The sequence below is a fragment of the Rhinolophus sinicus genome, chromosome 17 (assembly GCF_057876585.1).
Source record: "Rhinolophus sinicus isolate RSI-liver-muscle chromosome 17, RSI-T2T, whole genome shotgun sequence".
Taxonomy (NCBI): Eukaryota; Metazoa; Chordata; class Mammalia; order Chiroptera; family Rhinolophidae; genus Rhinolophus; species Rhinolophus sinicus.
Genome location: NC_142517.1, coordinates 21,498,379 through 21,516,183, shown reverse-complemented (window position 1 = coordinate 21,516,183; position 17,805 = coordinate 21,498,379). Strand labels below are relative to the sequence as shown.

General features: G+C 38.4%; 1 protein-coding gene across 1 annotated transcript in view; it reads left to right on the top strand.

Annotated features, from left to right (window-relative positions):
* The first annotated feature begins 320 nt into the window (after positions 1-320).
* Positions 321-17,805, top strand: part of CHODL (chondrolectin) — a 237,247-nt gene continuing 219,762 nt past the window's right edge. The window contains exon 1 of the mRNA XM_088794174.1: positions 321-485. The gene's annotated coding sequence lies outside the window, so the exon portion shown is untranslated. The remainder of the gene's footprint in view (positions 486-17,805) is intronic.

Below are 17,805 nucleotides of genomic sequence, written 5' to 3'. Positions count from 1 at the left end.
AAATGTAAGGTGATGGATGTTAACTAGACTCATTGTGTCAATCATTTTGCAATACGTGCATATATTGAATCATTATGTTGTATACCTGAAACGAATATAATGTTATATGTCAATTATATCTAAATTAGAAAAAGGAGTAACTTTCAGAATAAAAAAGTGAAAACAACATTTTAAAAATTAAAAACTACTAGCCTAATAGAAAAATGGGCAAAGGATATGTTTCTATGATCTAATCCTTTATAACAAACCAATCTGAAACCTGATGGCATAAAGCAATGGTTTATTATTTCTCATTATCCATAGGTTGGCAATCTGGGAGGGTCTTATCCTGATTTCACCTGGGGTCATCCAAGCTGCAATTATCTGAAGGTTCCATGTGACTAGGCGAGGGGACCCACGTTATCCTCACTCAGATGTGTGGCAGTTGGTGCTAGATATTGGTTGCAGATGCCTCAGTTCGCCTCCACATGGTCTCTCATCCTCAGGTAAGTTCGACTGGGCTTATTCATAACATTGAGGTGGTAGGGTTACAAGAGGGTGAGAGTGGAAGCTGCAAGAATAGGGGTGATCCCTAGGCATGATGGGAAGGGGACTAAAGGTAAGTGTTACTCAAAGAAGAATTTTCATGTTATCTGACATGTTTTAACACTTTAATGTGCGGACATGATATACTGTGTAATGAAAATATATGAATGTATAAATATTGCTATAGACTGAACTTTTATGTCCTCCCAAAATTTGTATATTGAAACCCCCCAGTGTGATGGGGGTATATAATCCCCAGTGTGATGGTATAATTTGGAGGTGGGGCCTTTGGAGCTGTTAAGGTCATGGGGGTGGAACCCTAATGAATGGGATTAGTGTCCTTATAAAAGAGACCCCAGAGCGCTCTCTCACCCTTTCTGCCATGTGAGGACACAGTGAGAAAATGGTTGTCTGTGAACAGGACTCTCACCAGACAATGATTTTGCAAATCAGAGAATATAGTCTTTGGCATGAACTGAAAACATGCTCTGAGATAGGGGAAAAGGCAGGGTTTTTAAAGACGTAAGTTACAAGGGGGTGACTAACAGAGATGGGTTGCTATGGAAACATCGTCAGAAACTTACGTCGCTCATTTTCCGATTGGTGGGGGCAACTGGACGTTCAAGTTCAGCCAACTCAGTCAGCAAGTGGGGCTTTGAGATAAGAACAAAGAGTAACACTTAGTAACATATGATCAAGTATTTATCTACGACCTAGTGTCAGTTTACGTCTTGCAGAACAGAGAGTTTTTAGGTCAAGCAGTTTTGGTACAGGGAGTGTTGTTTATCAATCACACAGGGAGTACGATTAATAAGACACCACAGCCAGGTTTCAGAGCCCAAAGAACAAATTCATATCTTGTAAGCAGCTTCAGAGTCTAATGGTGGGTTACAAATTATGATATTAAAGTTCTTCTAAGTCCTCTGGAGGTATGCCATGATAGATCTGGTGGGCAATAAAGAAGAGCTCTTCTCTTCTCCGCTGAGAGCAACCCTTTGATGACAGTCTTTCACCCTGAACCTGACTTGGTGTGATTCTCCGGGGTCTGAAAGCTGTTGCTATGGAGGTGGAGGATGAAGAACAGTGGACTGAAATGGCACAGAAGAAAGGGAATGGGTGCAGCTGAGAGTGACCACTGCTTGGAGCTCCTAGCAGAATTCAAAGTGAGCCAAAAGAGACTCCTACTAGCGGGGAAGAATTAGAAGGGAAAAGTGACTTTATGGGTATCTTTAAAAGTTGTGGATACTGAAGGTTGTGTTGTGAAATGTCTTTAGCTCGACACGACACACACAAAACAATGACGTGCTCTAATAGCATCCAGAAGCAGGATACTTCTCTAGTACAGATACTGCTTACGAATGTCTGAAAAATTGGGCAGTGACCATATACGTGGAGGAGAAATTTAAATTTCTCCCAGCTTACTATGAGCAAGCTGCAGAATGAGATGAAATGAGCCTGTTAAAAATTACCATCTTCTCTTTTCAGCTGTTGCCATATTTCTATGTGAGGACCTAATACTATTTGATATGAGGTATAGAAATTGAGAAGTTAAAATAAATTTTCAGTGTCTTTTCAAAGTGATTCTTTTAAAAGGGCAGTTCCTTAGGCCAATAATTGAATTGTCCCATTGGGATCACAAATTCCTGATGTGAGAACTGTGGAACTTTTTCTTTAGTATGTATGTTTATTTGTCCTGGTGTGGATATTAGTCTTGAATGGCTGTAACTGGTTAATGCAGAATAGCGTGCTCTTAGGGGCTGTGTTGTTCTGATAGTTTGCTTCTGAGTAACAAGGATGCTTGACCTTCCCCAGGTTAGAAAGAACAGACGTGTGGAGATCAAGGTTTATGTGACCATTATAGACTGTTGGTACCTCCCCTCCCGCCCCCACTGCATTTCTGATAAGAAACATATTTCATTTTCTTTGCTAACACCCCTGGCAGAGAGTAGTGGGATGAAAGTGGTGGGCACATGCACAAACTTCTTAGAAGCAGAGATTTAATAATTTCTTTATTAAAAACCTCATTTTGTATGAGGTGAACTCATCGAGAGTTCATTAGTTGCTTCTGCTGGCCAAGGCTGAATATGGAAAAGGAATCTTAGACTTGTCCAATAAGAATGGTCCTCCACACCTAAAAGTAATTAATTACAGCGTCTTCATTGCAAACTAGAAACTTTTAGAGTTCTTCTTTGCTTGCTAAATTGGGAGCACAACATAGGAATATATTTAATGCAAAATTGGAATTATGGAATTGATTTCATATTGCTTTCACTCTCACCTGGGAGGTGCTTTTTGTATGTATTCAGAAAGTGCTGTGAAAAGCACTTTTCAGTTTGAAAATGCATTACTGGGTGTGAATGTGGAGAAATCACTCAGAGATCAGATTATTATTGTGTGATTAAGAAATGCTTCATTAGGGTACATATAACTCCATGGACTGCTAAATTTGGATATGGATTTAGAATATCTAATTATGTAACAGTTTGATTACTTTCAGCTTAACTCTTCTGATTGGGAACTGATTTCATTGGTTTTATGAACCCTGAGTGCAGTGTTAATGCTGGTTCCAATAGTAACATACTGGAGACGTGAAGCTGCTTAAAACAACCTAGACTTTGTTTCTTCTTGTGAATAATTTCTGGAAGGAAATGGATTCCCAATTCTCAGTTGTAATTTATATTACTTTGGGACCCGATTTCTAGAAAGCTGCAGAGTAATTCTGGCCTCAAGAAGTTTTCCAGATTAAATCGTCTGGGTGAGAAGAGCAAAAGCATCTGTATTCTGGAAGTGAAACATACTTGGCTTTTCCGTTGCAAGTTAAATATTTTATGTCTGTTTTAACAAAGAACTTGTAGTTAAACATTGTCGCTAAAATACATTTGTCTCCATTTCATTCACTCAGAAACTACCAAAGAAACACAACCAATATGTGGGGAGGGGTGGAGAGGTGGTGTGATTCCTCTTCAATTTTAATGAAAAAGGAAATGGCTAAATTCCTATGCCTCAAACGTTGTCACAAACCTGCCAAATAATATGGATTGTGGACTGAAATGAGAGATACTATGCTTAGCTGACCTGTCTTCTCTAATCTTTAGCAGGAAAAAGTAAAAGTAAATGTTACTGTCTTGAAAGGGCTATTCAACTATTATTTGATTAAAGTGATGTGATCCAGAGAGACAGATGGACAACCAGAGAAGGGAACAAAGGAAAGGGGGGAACATGATGACAAATCATTTCTTATATCTGAGCTATAGCTCCTAGTTAAGGGAAAATGCTGGGGGAGAAACAAAGTGAAGGTGGGGTATTTCCAGACAACAACCTAGAGAACCTGTGGATTGACGTACAGTGACGTTTGAAACACAGAACTCTGCCGAGACTTGTCCCAAGACCAAACAAACAAAAAAAACCCCAAACAAAATGGATTTAGTAAAAAAGTAATAACGACAGAACCCTAATCAAATTCTGAAGTGCCCAGAAATCTGATTAAACATTATTTCTGGGTGTGTCTATGAAGATGATTCTGGAAGAGATTCGCATTTGAATGGTGGACTGAGTAATGCAAGTTGCCTTTGTCAATGGGGGTGGACATCATCTCATCCTTTGGTGCCTGAATAGAACAAAAAGCTGAGGAAGGGAGAACTGGATCTCTCTGCCTGACTCTCGGGGCTGGCACACTGGGCTTCTCACCTGGCTCTGGGACTTAGACTGTCAGTGCTCCTGGTTCTCAGGCCTTCGGGGTCAGATTGGAACGACACCACAGGCTTTCCTGGGTCTCTAGATTGTAGTGCAGATCATGGGAGCTCTCAGCCACCATGATTGTGTGAGCCAGTTCTTCAGAATAAATCTCTTCATCTCTATCTCTGTCTCTGTCTCGTCTCTATATCTGTCTCTGTCTCTATCTTACTGGTTCTGTTTCTCTGGGGAATCCCGACTAATACATTCCTTCTCTGTAAAACTGATAGAAATAGTAGACAAAATATCAGTAAGTAAAGAGATCTGAATATTACTATTAACTAATTTGACCTAATTGACGTTTATAGAACATTGAACCCTAAGAGTAGAATATACATTCTTTTCACCTTGAGTGTTCACCAAAAAGACCATGTGCAAGGCCATCAAACAAGTCTCTATAGATTTCAAAGAATTAAAATTATACCACGTATGTTCTTTGATCACAGATAAATTTAATTGGAAACCCATAAAATGAGATAACCAGAAAATCCCCCATATTTGTAAATTAAGCAACATTTATTCTAAACATAATATAGTCAAAGGGAGATCAAAAGTGACATTGGAAAATACTTTGACCTGAATGATAATGAAAATACAACATATGAACATTTGTGAGAAGTAGTAGATTATTTTTAAAGTTTGGCTGCAATAATTTTTTTCTGTCGCTTTGTGAACGTCGTTTTTACAATATGATATTGCACTTCCTCCCATCAAAAGATGGAGTGATTTTCTACCTCTTGACTGTGGGTTGGCCTTGTGACTTGCTTTCCTTTACAAATGGGGTGTGGCAGAGGTGATGCTGTGAGACTTGTGATCCCAGGTCAAGAGTCCTGCCTGGGCTTGCCTCCTGGAGGATGAGATGAATTGGAGACAGAGGTGTAGCAGATGGCCAGCACCAGCTGCCAAACATGTGACTCATATGAGTGAGGTCATCTTACAACCACCTGAATCGTCCCCGGGAAGACCAGCAGAAGAACCTTTGAGCAGAGCTCAGCCCAAGTTGTTGGTTCACAGCATAACACACAAATGGAATGGTTATAGTTTTCAGGCATTAAATAATAGAACTGTTTAATATGTAGCACTAGGTAACTGGTACTAGAGGTAGGGAACCGCTGTAACAAAACCTTAAATATGTGGTAGTGGGTTTAGTACTGGTCAGCAAACAGTGACTGAAAAAGTGGCAAATATTTGAAAATAATGAATTTATTGTTGGGGGTCTGAGAGATAGTGACTTAGGTATTAGGTAAAATATTGACCAAACCTTTACCCGAGATTAGTTGAAAAATAGGGACTATGCCTAATACATTTATGGGTCTGGCTAAGGAGATTACCAGGCAAAATTTTGTATTTATCAAGTGGCTTCTCTGAGCTGTACACAATAAAGTATGAGAAGAGAGAGAGAAAAATTACGTGGGGATTGTCAAGTTTATAAGCAGAATTTAAAGGAAATAAGGCCCAGAACTTGCTTGATTGGAAAATAAAATTAGTGCCCAATCCCTCCAGATGGGAAAAGCTTCTCAGAGTAAGAAATGACCTCAGGGTAAAGATCAAAGCGGTAACTGTTAGACATTTTGTGAAAACCTCAGAAATATTTAAGAAACAGTCCTTCTCAGCTAGATGAAAGGGATTCTAAGAATCACAGGAATCACTCCACAGCATCCTAACATATGACACAAAGGCAGTGTGGGAGCAGATAGAATTGTTCTGCATCTTCAGTTGGATGACAGCTACATGGCTGAATATAACTGATAAAATTCACCAAACTGTAGATGGAAGATTGGTGCATTTTATTATATGTAAAAAAATATCTCTCCAACCATAAAAGTATATTATAGAGATGAAAGACATATTTAGAAGCAACTAAAAATAAAAATATACATGACTGAAATTTTCAGTCATCAGAGAGATGGGATAAAACAAAGACACAGAAATGATTATAGGAATATTCTAAGGAATACAAAGTAAGGAATGTGTGTGTGTGTGTGTGTGTGTGTGTGTGTGTGTGTGTGTAACCAAAAAAAGCGAAGAGAGTAAATGCAATAGAAAAGATATTCAAAGATATCAGAAAATCCCATTTCTCTTTTTCTTCCAAGGGAAAATGGAGCACTTTTTATTAATTTATTATGTTAAAGATTTTACTTTTTTCTTTAAACTTTTCCCATCTTCTCTATGCTCTGTTGACGTTATCTTTCATAAATAAACGTCATTAGGTGTTCTAAACAAAAGAGTAGTTCTCTTCTAAGAAATTTTTAGCCTACCATGTTGACCAATTGAATCAAAGTTCAGCCAGTTTAAAAATAATTAAGATTTCTTTTCTGAAGGGAATCAACAACCTTACCTGCCTGAAGTCATGGAATTAGATAATATTCCTGGAGACTTACTTCATGATTGTAGATAGCATTCAGTGAATGATTAAATGGCTACTCTTGCTCTCCTGTTGTCAACCTCTGAGAAAGTTTCCCTGAGAACAAATTTAAGTATTTCTTTAGCAGGATTTGTGCTATTATCATCATAAATGTAAATGCTATACGATTGTTCTGCTCCTTTCTCTTACAACCTGACTTTAAGCTGTTCTGTTTTATTACTTTTCTTTCCCCTTGGAAACACTTACCTTTAATCTCCAGGAGAGTGTTAGGCAGATTCAATTAAAACTCTGCATGGTGACCCTTTTGACTGTCACCAGGGGAGTGCTAATGTAAAAACCACCAGAGCAGCTTAGCTTAGAGTTGCCAAATAAACCTGGAAATCATAATGAGTGGATTTGCTACTACACGTAGACATTCAGAATAGTTGGAATTTGATTTGACCTTGGAAATGATATACTTTAAGGGGGAAAAACATCACTTGAGTTTTGGGAATAAGATTTTACAAAAACTGGAAGTACTGTTAAAGCAAGTCAGGGAATTTGGACTCCAGGCTTGCAAACTCTAGTACTCCATTTGTCAAATAATTTATGGGTCTGCTGTGAAGATTAAGTAAAGATATCTCAGAAAAGGGCTCCAGAAATAAGTTAAAGACAATCCAACTATTTGTTTAACTGAATGCCTTTGATTTAGAAAGAAAAGGATTTTGAGGAGTTTGTATAACTGGCAAAGTCTTCTCATATGTACCCTTGGAGCTTGTGGGCTTGAGTGGCTGAGCCAGAAAAGAAGCACTTTAATGCTCTCAGTCTTTCTTTATATCAGGTTCTTGAGAATTGTCCTTGATTTTTCTCTCATTCACCCAGCCTATCTTTCATCCAATCAATCATTCTGCCTCTTCTATACCTCTGGAACCCCTTGATGTGGTCCATCCTGACTGACATTATCAATTTAAGCCATCCTCATATCGCACATCCACTCAAACCTACTTTATTCCATTCTCCACACTTTCAACATGATTTCAATAACATAAACATTGGATTGTATAACTTTGCTACTTAAAATCTTTCAATGTCTGCTCCTCTCCCCCAATCAAGGTCAAGTTCAATCTTCTCTTCATACTAACTGAGCTTGTTCTTGCTTTCCCTTTATCTTCATCTCTTTCTGTTCCCCTCCATGTTTTGTCTACTCCCGTGTTAAGAAACCACACAGGGTAGGCTGTTACTAGGGTGGTGAAGGAAATTCACCTTGGAAGGGTCCATGAATTATAGAAATAGGAGATGTTTTTATTTTTACCTTTTTTATGCAAGCCTTGATCATAAAGTCAATTTGGATGTCTCAAATTCTATAAATCAGAGTGTCCTTATCTTCTTTTCAATAACCACAAAGCCTTAAAAAGTCCTAGCTTCTAAAAATAGAGCCTATTGCAAGAAACAGAGACAAAGACACATTATAAGCATAATTAAAAAAAAATTTAGTGCAAAGTTCAGGCTTTTAAAATCTAATGTAAAACTTGGAGGTGTCAGAGACTTAAATACTGTGTATGAACAAATGTTTTGAGCTTGGGAATTTTTATCTGACCTTTTTAGGTAGCCAAATTCTTATAAATATGTCCCAGAACTGGGACTTCAAGAAGCTATCTAATTTAAATTTTTCTTGCAAATGCCTTCATCAAGTAATACAGATTGTTATTGATGTTTCCAAGAAATTTCACAATTTTTTTTTTCTTTGGCAGTGTACTCTAAAGCAGGGGTGTCTAAACTGCGGCCCGTGGGCCAACTGCGGCCCATGATCCATTGTTAATTGGCCCGCAGCAAATTCCAAAAATATATTTAGTTTACTTAAATAAACCAGGTGAGGCAATACGTACTTCACCTCAAGTGAGTGGCCCGGCTATTTGTGTATTTTACCGCCTATGGCCCTTGATGAAAAACGTTGAAAAAAGTTTGGACATCTCCTGCTCTAAAGTTTCAATGTCAAGGCCAAGAGTTTCTTCCTTATGCCTAACCAAGTTCTCTCACCCTCATTCTAGTTTTAGCACATTTCCTCTCATTGTTTCCTCGCTCAAGATGAAGAATAATTTAATTGATTTCTTTTTACTTATTATGACGCTTTCCATTAAATCTGCCCATAGGCTTTTCTTTTCCAGATTAAACAATCTCGATGTCTTTCATTGTTTTCTCCAAATAACAGCTTTCTATAATACTTTTTTCTCATTATATTTTACTCTTTTGTTCTCTTTTAGCCCCTCTCAAATTTCTTCATATTCATTTTAAACTGAAAAGACAAACACTGGATACTGTATTTTATTAAGGTCAGACCACTGCCAAGAAGAAATAGGAAAGTTGCTTCCTGACTCCTGGCGAGTTGCACTACTGTCACTATATCCTAGTGTCCTACTCCTTTTTCTTATATTTCTCTTCCAATAACATGATCTTCAAAAGCATTTATTCAGTGTCTGTGTGCAGAGCCAGCTTGCAAAAGTATCAAAAGAAATTCAGATGCTCATCTGTTCCCATCAGACTGTTGGTAGGAATAAGCACCCACTGTTGAGAGCCAAAGGGATACAAACAGGGACAACTGTAAAACCAAAATTAAGATGTTTTTTTCAGTGGAAGTTAGTTAGAAAGGAAGAGTCAAAGATGCTATTTTTGTCTAAACTTGCAGGAAATACATACAAGGAGAGAGCAGTACAACAAACACAGGTTTATTTAGCACTGAGTCTTTGATTATAAGCTGGAAAATTCAGTCAGCTCTCTGAAAGCCTGGGTCTTTCAATGCTGAACCTGAAGGCCCTTTCTTGGCCCAGAGTGATTCACTGCGCTCCTTCTGTTTTGTTGTAAGATGAGGGACATTTAGCCTGATTTCCTTGTCTTTTTTGGCCTACATTATTCTGTTCCATGGATGTTTTTTCTTTTTAAATGTCTTTTTTTTTTCATTTATTTCATTTTTTAATGATTTTATTTTTTTAAATTGGGGAATATTGGGGAACAGTGTGTGTCTCCAGGGCCCATCAGCTCCAAGTCGTTGTCTTTCAATCTAGTTGTGGAGGGAGTAGCTCACTGGCCCATGTGGGAATTGAACCGGCAACCATGTTGTTAAGAGCTAGCACTCTATCCAGCTGAGCCATCCGGCTGTCCTACGTGGATATTTTTCCTTTTCTTAAATCTCTTCAATTTGCCCTTTCTTTCCTGCCCATAAAGACAAAAACACTCACTATTTCTGTGTTAAGGATGGAATCACATTCACTAAAAGGAAATAAAGAAATAGGAAGATTGAAAAAAAAAAAAAAAAAAAAGGAGGGAAAGTACATAGTTAACTAAAATTAGCCCTTGAGATGAGAACGATTGCTATAAAATATATGTGCCCTCAGCTTTTAGTCCTGTATATGAGGTGTCTCACACCTCCTGCATTTACCTGATTGCCCCCTTAGAAGTGATCAAGTCCAGGTTATGGAATAAACGAGAACAAAGTTGAGTCCTTGGCTCAAGTAGAATATATGTGTGTCTTTGAGACTTCCCAGTCAACTTTACTCGGCTCACTAAGCTTTTGGTTTTATCATTTCTTTAACATCTCTTAATGTCTATACAGACATTTGATAGTGTGAGGGCATAGTTTGAGATCCCTTTTCTGAGCATTTGGAATTCAGAAAAGATTTTTAAGAAATTCTATACACTGACTTTTGATTAAAATCGTAGCTTTTGATCACGAGCATTAACTTGAGAAAATTCTTATTTATCAAATAAAGATGAAGTAATTAAAAAAAGGAAAGTGTACAGAGTCATAGACTATATTATACTTGTTACTTAATACAAGTAAGAAAAAAATCTATTATTGTAAAGAATACAAGTTTAACTCACTCATAAGAAATTACCTAATTTTCCTCCTTTACTTTCTGAAAGTCAACAAAATTATTGTCTGAGTCAATTGACATTTATCTTTGCAGTTCAGAGGACGTAGGTCTCATCAGAGAGAGAAAGAAAATTATTTTCCTACATTTCCATACTTAGAACAATGTGGATGTTATTTTAATAATGGTAGTTTTCATTTGAAAAAGGTGTCAATGTTATAACAAATATATTCATTGTAATCACATTTAGAATTCAGGAAATTAAAATGGAATTGCTGCTCTTAACGAAATAGCAGTGGCTGTACTATAAAGTGTTGTCAGAAACCTCAGTGGTCCTAGCACTGATGTCATGATTGGTGCACAGTGAGGAGAAGACAGGGGAGCAGACGATTATGGGTGAGGAGCTGACAGATAAGGCCGTGATGTTGATGAGGCCACAGGGTTGAGTGTGCGTATTCCTGCTTCGGGGCGCCACTGACAGAGCCCTGCAGCTAATTGCTTCCTCCTTGTCTACTCTTTGGTGGCCCAGACACACAAATTGCTGTATACTGCCCTTGTTCTTCAACCAGAGTGGCCTTAGAGTCTTAGCCGTGGAAGCTCAGACTCCTAGAACTGGAGGAGGGATTAGAAAGCAGGTAACCCAAAGAGTCCTTTTACATACAAGGCCAGTAGAGATCCCCCAAGAACGCAGATTGCTTTTCCCACCATAAGTGTCACAAAGGCATGGAATTCTGGTCTACCCAGGCAAGGGCTCCCTTTATTAAACTACCCACTGAGTCCTGTTTCACTCCTGTTTACTTAGTGATGAAATGGGAGCACAGTTTCAATTACATTTACAAAGGACGTATTTGTATTACAACCCTATTGTTCGGCACAAGTCTCAGCTCTGAAGCCTTTCTTAAATAATATGATCCCATCCTGATCACTCCCGTGAGCTTGGCTCCACCCGAATTAATGTAAAATGTACTTTCCCCCCCCATTGCCACACCGTTGCTTAGAAGTTAGTAATTACTTCCAGTTGTTTTAGATGTACACAATTTATTTCCCCGAGTGGAATTGAGGGTCACAGGGTGTGGCCTTCCACCTGTTTTAGATCTCCTATTGTCTGAACAATGTGGGATTCTGAAACAATGCAAAATATATTCAGTATGTATATACTGAACAAAGGATACACACTAAATTGAAAAAAAAAAAAGGGTTACCACTTACCACACTACTCTATGGTTAAAAAGCTGATGACCTCAAGTTGAAATTATCCGTGAGATCAACCTTGCTTATTAGTCATCTGAGGGCTGATAATCACTCTCTACATATTGACATGGCCTTACAGGCTGGTAAAATTACAGGTTGGTAAAATATTTCTATTCTGTTGGTAAAAACCCACTACATCCCTCCAACCCCTTGGAGATGCCCTTTATTTCTCCACGATAACAGCAAACAAAGGGTTAATGCCTGGCCACCGACACAGCAGCACTACTGGTACCTAAACTGAGAGGATTCAGAGGGTTTTGGGCAAGTTGACAAAAAGTCTATCTCTTATAGCTGGCCTGACTGAATATATATTCCAGTCTCTCCGCCAGTGTGATTTAAGTCTTCAGTTATGTTGGATGATGAATTAAATGGCTCCTCAGACACCAATATGTCCAGCATGCAACACTGCTTTCCAGGCTCTGTTGACTGCTCTGGCAAACTTCAATAACATTTTCTTGATTTTCAAATCCCAGGAATATTTTTCAGTCCCCATCTTAACTTTTCTGAGACATTTGATACAACTGACTGCTCCCTGTTTTGAAACTTTTTTTTGGCACCCCAGAAGTCACTGTATGTTGGTTTCCTTTCTCACCAACTGTTACTTCTCAGTTCCCTTTACCAGATTCTGTTATCTTCTAAAACCTGGCATTGTTCAGAATCCATTCATGGTATTTTTTTTTTATTTTTATTTTTTTGTAGGTTAGTAGACTACTGTGTTTCCCTGAAAATAAGACCGGGGTCTTATATTAATTTTTTCTCCATTAGGGCTTATTTTCAGAGGATGTCTTATTTTTTTGTGTACAACAATCCACATTTATTCAAATACAGACATGTCATCTTCTTCTGGAACATCGTCATAACGTACTAAATGCGTCTGTCTGGCTGATGGTCTTAACTGGGGCTTATTTTCATGGTAGGTCTTTTTTTGGGGGAAACACGGTATTAGCCCTATACTGACTTTAACTTATACTGATACACCGATGACCCCTCAAGCTGAGCTCTTCTCCAGGTTTCTCTTCTTTACGCCTTCTATATTTTCTTCTCAGTCTCCCAAACCTGAATGCTTTTCTCTCCACACCTCCCACATCCAGGGAGTCTTCAACAACAATATGCAATTGTTTATCTCTTAAGTTTGCACTCTCTTTTCTGCTGGGTTTACATCTCATTGGGATTAGTTCAGACATTGATCTTTTTTACTTTACTTCCTGTATTATTTCTATAACCTTCAAGCTAAACTACATTTGTTTATATGGCTCTCTTCTTTGTAAGACTATGAGCTTCTGGGGTGCAAGGATTGTGCCTCTGTGGTACCCGTATTCCTAATGTCTGCTACATAGTAGCTGCTCCATAAATGCTTGTTGAGTGAACAGTACACTGTATGTGAATGTTCACCTTCTTTGGGTGAAATTCTTTTGTCTCTTTCCCTTTGCATAAGATTTCAGTGTTATTATAAGCGCGTTCTTTTACCATTTCTTTATGCCTGAGACTTGACCTCATTATCTTTAAAACGTCAATTGCCTGTATTCGCATCAGTTCAGCTAGAGTTACCTAAAAGCAAGTTTGGCCCGCAGTGAGCATCTTGTTGTAAATGACCAGCTTTGAAAGGTTCCCCTGGGAATCTCATCAATCTCTGTGAGTAGGGACATCTTGTGTTGTTGCTTTCCAGGAAGCCGCCAGATGGCTCACAGAAAAGCATCCTTATTTGAAATCCTTTCAGAGGTGTCCAGGGAAAATGTTATGGGAACGTATTCAAACAAGATCAGTAAATGAAGCCGCGACTAGGGGAAGTATACCATTTAATTTACCTATTCCCCAGCTGACCCTTGTGCTTGCTTCTGAGCAGGGAGAAGCCTGATTTACTGACTCATCACAGTTCCTAAACTGTGATTTTTTAATCCTTAAGAGCTATTTCCAGTGAGCAGATTACCAACACATCTCTTAATAAAAGCTTTAAAATATATCTTAGAGGTGGGATTATATTGCTAATGTGGCATTTGTTAAAGGAAGAATAATGGATGGTAACTCAGTGCTGCTCAAATATAAACAAGCTTTGGATGATAAATGCTCAATATACGAGAGCTCATACAAAGAATGGACAACAGTGAATGGACTTATTTGGAGAAGAAGAAAAGGACTAGTGTTTGCTTCCCCTAAGGTTTTCATTGTTTTTTTTTTTTTATTCCATCTTTAATGTGACCACATCAAAAGAGCCGGAGATGCTAGAAAGAATTGGAAGCAAGACAAATTCAATTCCTTGAACAGAAGTTTCTAGGAGTTTTCATGGTCCTGGGTAGATCAAATCACACCAATAAATTCAGGGTCTCCCAAATGTTGGGCTGGATTACTCCTAAGGTCAATGGCTGGGTATCTGGGGACCTATTTTCAAAGGCATGGGAAAGCAGAAATAACTTTGCATTTTCTCTATACTTTTCTCAAAAATGTGGAATCAAGAACATGTATCCTCTTTTAAAGGTGTAACATAAACATCCTAAAAGCCCTCTTTTTGTACTTTAGAGCATATAAATAGCTAAATAGCTTATTTTCCCCAGGAAACTGAACTTCTGCAATGTGAAGAATTGAGAATGCAATCAATTCTATTTCATTGTCCTGGATGAGAGGTCAGGTTTTAATCTATTCACGTTTTTGGTCTGCAAGCAGTTATCTCACGAGCTGAAGGTGGATTTGGGCAGTGATCCTGATATGTGGATTCTCTAGAGTTCTGTTGTAGAGGTTTGGTGCAGATGGGCAAGCTGACCTTGAAGATGTGTCCCTGTTGCCTGGGGTGGGGTGGCTCACTGGCCATCTGTGAGTAATAACGCATATCAATACCTGGGCACGGGTGCTGTTTTACTGCCAGATGTGACCGTTAAAAAGAAGCTTTCAACAAAACTGGAGGGAAGCCCAGCTCTTAAAATAATATTTTTCTTTCTCCTAAGATACAAAAAGCTTTGAAAAAATAAGTTACATTATTACAAATACAGTGAATACCTACTAAAGCTAGTGAGAATTGTTAAGAAGTAACATTGCCTTCCTGGAAAGGTAGTCAATTAATCTTTCTTCCCAAAAATATTCACAAAAGGATGTTCTACATTCAAACTTGTATGCAAGTTGGATGTGTCAGGGATGCCATTCTCGGCATCCATGGCTGTTTACTTCAAAGACTATATCTCAAAATTGAGTTACTGAAAAACCTTTCTATTAATAATTTGCTAACCTATATGTCAAATAGAGTTTACTAGTATTTACATAGAAAAATACCAGATTGGAAAAATTCCAGGAAGTAGCCCCTTCCTAATCGTCATCTCTCTGGCCAGAAAAAGACCTTTTTTTTCTCCTTATTCTCTGCTTTTGGCATCTGCATCTTTTTAAAGTTTCTCCCTATTATACAGCTGCAGGCGTGCCACCGTGCTTCTCTGCATTTTGTGTCCCTACTAGCATTTCACCTGTTTATGACCTTTTACGTTAATACTCAGGGAAAAGCATGAGAAAAGTAAAGAGCGTTTGGTTATAATGAAATCACTTTGTATTTAATCTTTTAATGGCTCTTATTTTCCCATCCATAGAAACAACTTGCCTCCCCCCAAAAAAATTCACAAACATACACAGTTATGGGAAAATATATTCAGACTGCATAATTGTACCCCATTATTTCTCTTTGACTGTGAAAGTATTTAATCAAGAGACTTGTTAAATCTGAGATTATACAAATTAACATAACATTCATGTTTTGAAATTTCTTCAAGAGAGGAAAGCTACCTTTGAAGCTGAAATAAAATTTTTAAAAAATGCCTTTTATGTATCAAATTCTTCTCACTTCGAGAGTGATAGATAAGGGTTTCGTATTTTACATGTGAATGGACCTGCAAGAAGCCATAACACTCATCTAAGCAGAATGAAAGGAAATTAGAAGTGCAGAGAGAATATCTGTAGAGTGAATATATAAACACACACAGACAGAAGTACACACTTATACTTATTTAAATGTATACTTGAAAATGCCCAAACCAAAGAGAATTAATTTATTTCTGTTTAAGAAACAAAAAAGCCAACAATTCAGTTTAGCAAGGAGATTGGTGGAAGTGACCTGTGTAGCTATGCTGTAAAGGAGAATCGTTTTCCTTTTTCAGAGTAAGTGGGTACACTTATTTGTGGGTAGTGTCTTTTATGTAAGAATTGGTTCCAGTCCATTTCAGTGTTTGTTTGAAGAAGGTTCATTTTGAATTCTTTGTTTCTAACAGGTTGAGGATTATTTTCAAAACAGATAATTTCTGGTTCAACTGTCAGTAAATGTCCATAAACATTGCCACCAAAGTCTCACTTTGCTTTGTGGTCTAACATAATCAATGTTGGCTGTCAGTCTAGATATCTTAGATAAATTTGGGTTTGCATGATCTACTTCTGGTTTGCTTGATCTGTTTTGAACAAGTTAACCAGATAGCTGCCAATTGCCATTTTAAAATCTGTGTCATGGTGCCTCAGATGTGTTAGGTCAGCAACTGCTGTTCCCCTCTCGTCATGCGTAGCACTTTCCTTTATTACACATCGGCAAACAAAGTGGAAGCCAAGGACATCTGGAAACAATCAGTAAACAACAGTTTGAAAATTTCTGCTTCATTTGGACTCACACTTCAGAAAAGACTATTCATTGAATAATTAAATTTACATTTTAATTTCATCTGGAAAGTTTATCTACATGATGTCTGTAAAACTATTAATTTCCCATTTGCATTGTCATTGCCCTGATTCAGCAGTAATTGTACTCAGCCTCCCTTCCTCTTCATAGCACACACCACCAGTCTCCAGTGATAAGATTTTTCTTCCTAAAACATAGATTGGGGAATCCTGTCACTCGCCACTTCATAAACCTCACTTATTTCTCAGGCCTCCTCAACCATGGGAAAAATACTAACAGCGTGGATTATAATTGAGAAGTACAGGACTGGATGTACCTCTGTAAGTACAGAATTGGGTACTTTGCTTGTTTGCTGATTTCTGTATGTATCCACAATCTCCTGAATTATCTCACAAGCTTTTCCCATTATCTTTTGTAGAGTCAGGGTAATTCATTTTGTTGATGTTGAGAGGAGAAAAGGGTCTCAAGCAGGGTGATTCCTTATGTACTTGGTTCCTTTTTAGTAATTCCCTTTAGTGACTCCTGCCTGGGCCTCTATTGCTGCTGATTTCCATCAGCTCCAGTTCCCTTTTTGATGATAGAAGAAGTCCCAAAGAAGCCCATTGGCCTTCAATATGATACAATTAACCATATAGTTCGATCCAGGTCCCTTCAGAATGCATGAGTGGACCAATGGACTATAGTAAAACAATGTTTGTCCCGCATAATTGCAGGAATTTTCCTAAAAATCTCCATACACTCCAGTGGCATGTCAAGTAGCATTCATTGCTGCATTCTTCCATCGTGAGGCTGGGATATTGTGATTTATAATAAAAAATATAGATTTGGTCCTTGTCCTATGTCTGTCATAGAGCTCCAAAACCCTTGGAATTTCCCAAGTGTGGAGAGTGATAAAGGTGTCTTGTTATGTTAATGAGGGACTTTTGGAAAGTTCCCAAGTCAACTAAGGAGGGGGGCTGGTTGCCAGGGAAACGAAAACTCCCTGATTTCTGAGGAGGGGAGAGGGGCTGGAGGTTGAACCAGTCACCAGTGGCCAATGATTTAATCAGCCATGCCTATGTAATGAAGCCGCCACAAAACCCCAAAGGACAGGGTTTGGAGAGCTTCTGTGTTGGTGAACACCTGGAGATTTGGGGATAGTGGCCCACCTGGAGAGGGCATGGAAGCCCTGTGTCCCTTCCCACATACTTTGCCCTATGCCTCTCTTCATGGGAACATCTGATCTATGATTGGTCAGAAGCACAGGTGATAACCTGGACTTGTGACTGGCATCTGAAGTGGGGCTGGGGGCGGGTGCAATCTTGTGGGACGAAGCCCTTAACCAGTGGAATCTAATACCCTTTCCAGGTAAATAGTATCAGAATTGAGTTGCATTGTGGGAGACCCAGATGGTGTTGGCGACTTGCTTGGAACCCCACTTTGGAATGGCCTAGAAGCATTTTGAGGCCATTCTG